This window comes from Lipotes vexillifer, unplaced genomic scaffold (assembly GCF_000442215.2).
Source record: "Lipotes vexillifer unplaced genomic scaffold, Lipotes_vexillifer_v1.1 scaffold1387, whole genome shotgun sequence".
Lineage (NCBI taxonomy): Eukaryota > Metazoa > Chordata > Mammalia > Artiodactyla > Lipotidae > Lipotes > Lipotes vexillifer.
The window spans coordinates 532,237-541,481 of record NW_006790426.1 but is presented as its reverse complement, the minus strand read 5'-3'; the positions used below and the strand labels follow the sequence as shown (position 1 = coordinate 541,481).

Here is a 9,245-nt window from a genome sequence, read left to right as displayed (position 1 = left end):
TTTTTTTCCATTGATTGAAAATCATTGGGGGAATCCATGTGCAGGCCTGTCCTGGTGAAGTATTCTTCATTCAAGTTCAGGGTCGACCTTGAGTCAGACTTGAAGTCCCTTTACTCAGAATGGCAGCTGGATAGGAAACCATGAAGATCATATTTGCAACCTTGAGTAAGGGGTAGTTGTTTCTTTACCCCTCATACATTCACAAAACAATTAACATTACATGATCTCTTGCTACATAGATAACTCTGGGGCCTTATTTGAAAAGTCATTATGTCAGTATTTCTATCTTTCTGCATGTTTTTAAGAAAGGGTTCACCTTCACCATACCTACATAGTAGTGAGTTGAGTTTCCCTGGAAAGTAAGCCCTTCTCGCTTCGTGGTGATTTACAAAACACCAGTGGCAAGGGCCAAGATGTAGTGATGTTGGCTTGTCTGGTCTCCATACATTGACAGTCGCTAAAAGGCTACAAAGCCTCATTCTGACATGCGTTACGTGTAGTTCAGATGGTGCCCCCATAGCTGTCCTTGTATCCTTTTTGCTTCCTTGAGAAATCAGTAGAGCAACCCATTCACTTACTGTTCAATGTATTAAATCATGGTCTTGCCTAAATTGGAAAAGATGAAGGTTGAAGGGGGTGGGGAACGGTAAGATCAGTAGCTACAGACAACTCGTCTTGGTCCAGTTGCATTTATGACGTGCCCTGTCATGATCCATAGCCCGTCATTCATTTAGACATGTTTGTGTTTTGCATGACTTCTAAAGCCTAGATTCAATGTGAGGTGATGGATGTGTTCATTAACTTGATTGTGGGGTCATCATTTCACAATTGTACACATTGTCTACATTGCACACCTTAGAAAATTATGTTATATAACCTAAATATATGCAATTTGTAGTCATCAATCATACCTGACTAAAGCTGAAAATAAATGAATAAACAAACGGGTAGATAGGTGAATGAATAAATAAATTTCAAGTACATTAAAACAAAAGAAAGCCCACGTGACTAGCTCCCCTGGCCTTTTACATCAGTGGAAAACCTAGCCTCGTTACAATGTGTTTGATCATGGTTTTCCACAACTGTGTCTTCCCTTGTATCTGAGGATAAAATCCCCATCCTTAATAGATTCTGCAAGGTCGCACGTGGCCTTCCCCCTGCCTCATCTTTCAGACTAATTGCCCACCACTCTCCCCAACCTCTCTCCCTAGGACACCACCCATGTGGCACTCCTTCAGGTCTTGAAGATGCTGGGTTCATCCAACCACAGACCTTTCTACATGCATGCATGTGATTTTCCTTTATTCTTGTCTCCTTCTGTATGGAATGTTCCTCCTCTGCTTCTTAGAACATCCATCCCAGTCTGCCCTACCCCACAGCCTCAAGTCTCGGCCAGCTTCTTTACCTACAGGCACTCAAAACATTTCTTTTTTTTTTCTTTTGGTTTTTGGGGTTTTTTTGATTACGGCTCTCCATTTGTAATCATCTGCCCACTACCCTGATTGTTTGACTGCCCAACTCCCCAACTAAGCCACAGGTTCCACAAAGGCAGCAATCTTGTGTATGTAGTGTGTCATTGTGTCTGCAGTGCTGGCAAAGGGTAGGCACTTAATGATCATGCAGTGATATAAGGGGCACGTTCTTCCTACTGATGAGTCTATGGTCAGACAGCCTTTCTCTAAATATACAAGAATTGGCATCAGACCTATGAGCTGCCTGGCCATTTCTGATCTTATTTCTTCAATCTGAGGCTCTGGAGAAGAAATTAAAAGAGACTTTGCCATCTCTTCTGGAAGGAATACTGTTATCCAGCAAACGTTAATTTGAACGGGCATGTCTCTGAATGTTTAAGGGAGCTGCCAGCCGCTAACTGTATATATAATACATAGTAAATGTAAAATATAAAGACAAGACAATATTGAATTAATGATCCTTTTTTTTTAACATCTTTATTGGAGCATAATGGCCTTACAGTGGTGTGTTAGTTTCTGCTTTGTAACAAAGTGAATCAGCTATACATACACATATATCCCCATATCCCCTCCCTCTTGCGCCTCCCTCCCACCCTCCCTATCCCACCTCTCTAGGTGGTCACAAAGCACCGCGCTGATCTCCCTGTGCTATGTGGCTGCTTTGGTTGTGAGTTAGACCGTGTTTTACAGTTCATCTTTTCCTGTGAGAGTACCTTTAGACCTTCAACTGCATTCTGCTCTGCTGCCTTACCCTATCCAAGAAAGTCTTAACCATAGAACAGAGCTTTATGAACCTAGGCAATGTCACTTCCTTCCCTCATGGTCATTGCCGTCATCCTACTAACGAGGGCTTTGCAAACCATGAATCAGCCAGTCCAAGAAACAAAGGGTTATAAACTAACCCATGGGATCTTAAGCTTTGTTTCTCTTTCTCCACTCAAAAGCAAATTTTGCAGTTGAAGAAACCATCCATAGCTTGTTTGTGTTGAGTTTATGATTTATATTTAACTGTAACTTACATATGCTTATGTACATATGTAAAAGTTTGTTTGTGCCTGTGTGTGTATACATACATGCTTTTTCTCAACAAAGACTACTTAGCAATTTAAGACTTCAAAAGCGATGCTGTTTGTTTTATGGAGGGTTTAATTTCGTCATTTTCAGGCTAGAGTCCGTCAAGACTTTGATACTTGTTTCGAAATTTTTATAATTTCTGGTGACACTTCCGAAATCTATGAAAACCAAAAGGAACGTCATTGACCAAATTCCTATGCCCCCAAACCCTCTATACATTGCAGAGTGGTTAAGAATGAGGAATCTAAAGCTAGTCTGAGTTCAGTTCCCATTTACTTGTTTTGTGACCTTGGACGAATTACTTCACCTCTCTCTGCCTTAGCTTCCACATCTGTAAATGGGGATAACATTAGTCCCTACCTCATGATGTTATCTTGGTGACTGAATGAGTTACTATTTGTAAAGTGCTTAGGACAGGACCCAGAGTGTAGTAAGTACTATGAAAGTATTTTTAAATAAGTTATATGGGTAGATAGGAAGGCTAGAGTCTGCAGAGAACCCAGAGGTATTGATTCACAGGGATACAAGCCCACTCAGCCCCAGGAAGGGAGCTAAGTCACTCTTTTTTTGGCCTTTGGTGGGACGCTCACCTTTTGACTCTGAGTTTTCATCCCAGCAGCCCCTTTAGTACAATTTTTTTAGCAAATTGCAACATATTTATTTTTTGTCTGAAGGCTATTCCTGTTTTACCCAGTGCTTATTGTAAAATGAACATTGTGTATTGTAAAATTACCCTGTTTGATTTGGGGTATTGTACACCATTTTACTTTATCCTCCTTATAATTTCTTCAGAGATGGGAAGGTGTTGGTGAGCATTACTGATCCCTTTTATCAGAGCACAGGGGTTCTGGCACGCATAGCTGAGATCAAACCTCTCCCTAGGACTGACCTCATCCTGTCTGGCTGTCTGAGGCTCATCCCCAGTGGAGAAAAGTCTCCCCGACCACAGTCAATCCTCGATGGCTTAGGCTTGTGGGAAGCATGCTGACTGCCTTGCGATGTCCACGTGTTTGGACACTTAAGCCTTAATTTTATCATCAAGTTAAATAAATTTCCAGAATCCGGTTTCTATTCCTTGGTTGAATGTGGCTTTTCTACCAAGGCCCATGTGTAATCCAGCATATATAACTAAGGAACATCCAGGCAAGGGATTCAGAGTCAAGGCGGCAAAGTGTTTTTTAAATTATTGTTATTAATTTTTTTAATTTTTGGCTGTGTTGGATCTTTGTTGTTGTGCATGGGTTCTTCTCTGGTTGTGGCGAGCAGGGGCTACTCTGTTGTGGTGTGCAGGCTTCTCATTGCGGTGGCTTCTCTTGTTGAGCACGGGCTCTAGGCGTGGGCTTCAGTAGTTGTGGCACACGGGCTCAGTAGTTGTGGCTCGTGGGCTCTAGAGCTCAGGCTCAGTAGTTGTGGTGCACAGGCTTAGTTGCTCCGCGGAACGTGGGATCTTCCCGGACCAGGGGTCGAACCCGTGTCCCCTTCACTGGCAGTCAGATTCTTAACCACCGCGCCACCAGGGAAGTCCCCGGCGAAGTGTTCTACACGATACTCTAGAACAGCAGTTTTCTTAAAATCTGATGCACGGAATCCTTGGCTGTAACCATTCTGTCTCTCAGTTTCCTTACTTGTAAAAGGAAGATAATAACAGTTCAGTTTTCAAATGGTGGCTTTGAAGATCTAATTCATTAATATATAAAAAGTGCTGAGACTTCCCTGGTGGCGCAGTGGTTAAGAATCCTCTTGCAAATGCAGGGGACACGGGTTCGAACCCTGGTCCGGGGAAGACCCCACATGCCGCGGAGCAGCTAAGCCCGTGCGCCACAACTACTGAGCCTGTGCTCTAGAGCCCGCGAGCCACAGCTACTGAGCCCTCGTGGCACAACTACTGAAGCCCAGGCTCCTAGAGCCCGTGCTCTGCAACAAGAGAAGCCACCGCAATGAGAAACCCGCGTACCGCAGTGAAGAGTAGCCCCCGCTCACCGCAACTAGAGACAACCCGCGTGCAGCAACGAAGACCCAACGCAGCCAAAAATAACTAAATAAAATAAATAAATGAATTTATTTTTTTAAAAAAGTGCTTAGCAGAACACCTGTGAAACAAGCACCCATGAGATGTGAGCTGCTAATATTATATTCTGCCTAATATTTATATTAGGATGCTGGGGTATAGATCTCCAGATAAGTCTTCCTTAGTAACTGCTGCCATATATTTTAAACTTTCGATATAGGTCTTATTTATTAACTAGAAAGTAGTTTCTAAAAATCCAGGCCTATTCATGTCTTGTCTGATTGACGTGTACCAGCACGTATACTGTTAAAAGACACAGCTTTGTCCTTAATGCAGCGTCAGGCAAAGCCCAGCTGAATCTGCCCTGCGCACTTTCTCGCCTTGGCCTAAAAGTTCATTGTCAGGTAAATGGGAGTGCGTACCGTGAGATGCCGCTGTTGCTTTAGAAATCGGTATAGCATTTAGCGTTCGTTGAGTTCTTCGGTAAGTTTTGATTGCTAAGATACTGAGAAAGTTGAAAACTCTATAGTGCTCTTGAGTGAACTTTGGAACTTGCCATCTCTTCTGTGTAAGTTTCAGAATCAGTTTAACTGAAGACTATTTTGATAGATTCCAGGGCAAGCTGTTAATGACCACATGCTGTAAATTCACTGTGACCTGTATTTGCCAGATAGGCTATGTGAGAGAGACCTTGCTTTTCCACTATTGGTGCATTCGTCCACTTATCAGGTTGCCATTTTCAGTGAGATGCAGTCATCCATCAGTATCCATGAGGGACTGGTTCCAGGACCCCCTGAGGATACCAAAACCTAAGGATGCCCAAGTCCCGTGTATAACATGATGTAGTGTATGCATGTAACCCGTGCACATCTTCATATACTGTAAATCATCTCTGGATTAATTGATGCCTAATGCAATGTAAAGTGTATGTAAATAGTTGTAAATACCATGTAAATGTTGTGTAAATAGTTGCCAGCCTGCTGAAAATTCAAGTTTGCCTTTTTGGAGCTTTATGGAAACATTTTCTTCCAAATATTTTTCATCCTCAGTTGGTTGAATCCATGGTTGTGGAACCCGTGGGTATAGAGGGCTCACTGTACTACCAAGTGGCCTCACAGACCATTGTGATGGTGATAGGGCATTCTCCCTGCCAGCAGGGAGCCACATTGTAGTGGCAGAAGGAACACAATCTAGAATCAGGTAATGCGTAATGTAGTAACTGCACATCGCATCCTTTTTCTCACAGTGTCTACTGGCCCCTGCTTTCTTCTCCCCTTGGCATGTCCTCTGCTCACCTGTTCTGCCTCTGACAGCCTCTTTGCATTTGATGTTCAATCCAAAGATTCCTTCTACATAAAGCATCCCCACGTCCCCAGTCAGGACGGTTGCCCGGTTGGCCCCTTTGATGAGGTACAGCCCCAAATAGCACTTAACCTGGTCTGAAGAATACAGTCAGTTGTGCTGTAATGCATGCTTTAAAATGCAAATTCATCCTGATGAGATCGATATATTAGGGAACGATTTGAGGATAACACGAAGTTCACAAATGTGTGATTTCTTCTGCAAGAAACACCAGGTGAGCACAGCCAACTGCATCCGGCCAAACCCAGCCTTGTGGGATACACAAAACACACGCACACCCCGCCCTCAAATATCTGCCCGACTCCCCCTCCACAGTTTCACGATAGGTCACAAGCAGCAACACTTCTGGCACTTGCTTCCAGGTGCAGACTTTAGGTCCTGTTTTTATAAAGGTAAAGTGACAGACGTATTACAATATTTACGCGTTTCTTAGCCATTGAACAGGTGTAGAAACGATGCCACCATTTTTATGAGATTCCTTTCTTTTCTAATGTCACTGATGATGTTTTTGCGTGTTACATCCTTAACCCAGTTTCTCCCGTGAGTCTAGTTCTTTTTATTGCACAATTTTGCTTAGCGTGGTGAGTTTTAAGAACATCCATGTCACATTACCGCAGAACTGACTGGATAATAGATCCAACGTCTGCCACAAAGTGTGCACTTATTAAATTCTGCTTGCACAGAAGTTCTAGCCTTGAAGCAAGTATTAGATGTGAGAAATAGCCTTGGCATTCACAGTTGTTTTCAGAAAAGCTATTATTTGTAGCGTGTTAGTTACCATCATCATCGTTATTATTTTGCTATTATTTGTGTGCCTCTGTTTCCTCATTTCTAGAGTGGAGATTATAACAATAGACATCTTGTAAGGTTGCTGGGATCAAATTGGACCATAGTAAAATACACAGGAGGCTGCCCAGCATGTAGAAACCACTCAACCCAGGGTGTTATTATCACTGATTGATCTGTTGGCTGTAACGTAAAATGCCTTATTCACTCTGCTGTTCTTTTTCCTATAATTTTAATACATTTTGAAATGATCGTCTTTCTTATGGAATCCACCGAATAACGACCTGCTTTAGGGAAAGCCATCTCGCTGAGTTTGCTTTCTGTTTTGTTTGAAAGTATACCCAAACCCCTGTTTTATCTGTCATTGACTGTTTTATGAGAAGTAACCTGTTATGTGCATTCCCAAGTGACCATTGGTAAGTGGGACAAGAAAGCTTTAGCGGAGTCTTTTGGTAAAGATGGGAGGAGTTTCATAGTTCTCATGACATTGCAAAGTGTGTACAATAAAAATGAAAAATGCGTCTGATATAGTCAGAGTAAAGAGGAAGGGTACATCATTATCTGACAAATGTTTGAAACATTCACATGTCTAAGTTGAAATGGAAGCTCTTGGCAGGTAAGACCAGTGTTTGCGATCCTTACCACCTGCACCCCTTGCTTCCTAATTAGAGTCACCATATCTCTGAGAAATAATAACGATACATGGCTGGAAGTGAGGCAGGGTGTTTGCAATGGGACTTCTTTAGTCGTCCAGAGGGTCAACATACTGAAGGCTTTTGCTTAGTTATGAAATAACGCGTGATGGTGAAAGGATTCGGTGTAGTGATGAGGAAAAATACTGGGATTTTTTTTGCGGGGGGAGGATACTTGGATCTTCTAGAAGGATGGTGTTGGAAAAACAAGGTGTTTCTTGTTAGAAGTGGTTTCAGACTTGGCCTTGGATTGTTGGTTGGTAACGTGCAAGTTTCTTCACTTCTGGCAAGCGACAGAGTCGAAATTCAAACCCTAGGAATTTGTTACCAGAGTGTCTGATATAAAACCCTTCTCATTCTACCCCTACCACAGAGACCTTCTCACCGTTTTGAAAATTAAAAGATAGCAGAGTGCCCGGTGGCACGCTCAGGCTTTATTAGAGTAGATGGCCCCATTTCTGTAGAGAGTTTTCAGGCTATTCTATTTAAAACCTGTTTTCTTTGAATAGGTAATGTATAGATAGATGATAGACAGTATACATAAAGAAATACACACAGACCAAATATTATGGGACACAACTCTGTGGACAGGCGTCTGGCATGCAATTATAAATAATGAAGGCAACTAGATAATTATTGGACAAGACCTAGCTTGACTGTGTTTCATTTTTCTCATTTAGTATCTCCAGGCAGACATGATGTTAAGTCTACACACAATTACATTATTTATTTGGAGGGACATAAGACACGCACTCCAGGTGAATGCAAATCAGTTTCTGGAGCGTGAGATAAGTGATTATGTCATGCTTGAAATCACCTACATCTCAGTTCTTTGCTCTCCTGACCAGAAACCTGATGCTGTGTCTATTCCCACATAGCGTCATCAGAGAGATGCTGTGACTCCAGTTGACCACATCCTTGGGAAGTGCAGGGTTTTGCTCCCCTCGCCATCCTAACGAGCTGCGTGCCATCCTAATAGCTAATTCTTCCAGGCAGTCACTTCTGATTTGTCTGGATACATACTAGCCCTGTGATCCCTCAGTTTTGATTTTAACATTTTTTTCCTCTTCCAACTACAAGGTAGGGGTTTTACTCTTTTATATAGCCAATGCTGGCACTATTTGTTCTCTTGTATTATCTAAAAGGTTATTTACCGTTCCTCCTGGTTCAAGAGCCCCAGTGTCGGGTTTCTGTCTTGTAGTGATTCAGCATACAAAGGCAAAGCATTTTCCCCACTGTTAGCCTGGAGAGGCACACTTCCGCCAGATACCATTGGATCCCCTGGAATCCTTGGCCGTATTCTTCAAGACTGAACCTAACAGCATTTTGTAGGAGGCAGTGTCAGAATCTGTTGTATAATGTGAAAATACTGGCTTGTACCTCACTGGGGAATACATTAGGTAATAAATGATGATGTTCTGTATTACTTTGCAAGTAAACCAGGGCATTAAAAAGAAAAGTCTGAACTTAACGTATTCCATTTCTAAAGTTGTCATTTGAAATATTCCACTTATAGAAATGCAAAGCTGTCTAATCTTGCCAACATTTAAGGTCACCTTTATAGTTCTTGTGAACAGAAAAAGACAGGAATCAAATGAAAATACTGATGTCAAATTAATGGCTAAAAGAAAGAGACAGTCTTGGCATTTCTTGGGAATAGTCAGTGTGTTTCAAGTAGGGCTTGTAAAGTGTTCATTGAAACTGGACCCAAGAGTGTCATTGACCCGAAGACAATGTCAGATTCTTATAAAAAGACAGCGTGTTCCTTTTTTTTTTTTTTTTTTTTTTTTTGTGGTACGCGGGCCTCTCACTGTTGTGGCCTCTCCCGTTGCAGAGCACAGGCTCCGGACG

General features: G+C 42.2%; 1 protein-coding gene across 2 annotated transcripts in view; it reads right to left on the bottom strand.

Moving 5' to 3' along the window:
* The window catches only part of GRM7 (glutamate metabotropic receptor 7), a 585,198-nt gene that overhangs the window by 54,389 nt on the left and 521,564 nt on the right, over window positions 1-9,245 (bottom strand). The window lies entirely within an intron of this gene.